We start from the raw sequence: 938 nt of genomic DNA on the forward strand, positions 1-938 counted from the left end.
TCCTCTTCCTCTTCCTCTTCCTTTTCCTCTTTCTCACCTTCGCCTTCTCCTTCTCCTTCTTATCCTTCTCCTTCTCCTTCTTCCAGCATGTCACTATGCAATATGGGCCAGCCTGTGCTCACTTTTGTAGCCCCCATGCTGGTCTTGAACTCATAGAGATCCTCCTGTCTCAACCTCCTGAGTGCTGGGATTATAGGTGTGTACATGGTGCCACATGGTGAGTGCACACATCTGGGGCTGGGCTGAGACAGAAAGCCCAGGGATCCAGGGCTGAGACCGTATGGCATGTGGGCATGGCATGGCATGGAACTCAGGTCCTTGTGCTTTCCAGGTAGGTGTCTATGCCTCTGAGCTATCTCCCTGGCCCCTATTTTTTAGTTTCATGGTGGGTGGCTGCCCCATTCTCTTCCTACCTGCTTAAGGGAATCCTGGTATCTGCTTTGTTTTTTCTCTCCTGAATAAAAAGAATGTCTGTGCTGAAGAGGAGGAAGTAGATTTAGGTAATAAGAAAAAGAGAGATAAAGGAAGGGAGGGAGAGGGGGAGGGAGGGAGGGGGAAAGAAAGAGAGAGAGAGAGATGGAAGCAGTGGAGGAAAATAGAGAAAAACTTCAGGAGCAGTGTGTTTGGTAGGATTTGGCCTTGCCTTCCCCTTAGATTCTCTGCAGACAGCCTCCTCTGCTGATTGTATAAGTAAATGCACTGCAGTTGTTGGATGTTTCTTTCTCCCATCAAGAGAGGGGCTCCACCTGACCTCAGCTTTTTGACTCTGGTCTTCATTTCTTTATCCTCTATTGTCCTTCAGATTTGCAAGAGCTACGTTGGATTGCAACACTGATCTGGAGATACAGTTTTGTCCAGAGTCTCACTATGCATTTGGATCCTAGTGATCCTTCTGTTTTCAGCCTGCCCAGTGCTGGGATTACAGGCCTGCACCACCA

The sequence above is a fragment of the Octodon degus genome, unplaced genomic scaffold (genome assembly GCF_000260255.1).
Source record: "Octodon degus isolate 3935 unplaced genomic scaffold, OctDeg1.0 scaffold00286, whole genome shotgun sequence".
NCBI lineage: Eukaryota > Metazoa > Chordata > Mammalia > Rodentia > Octodontidae > Octodon > Octodon degus.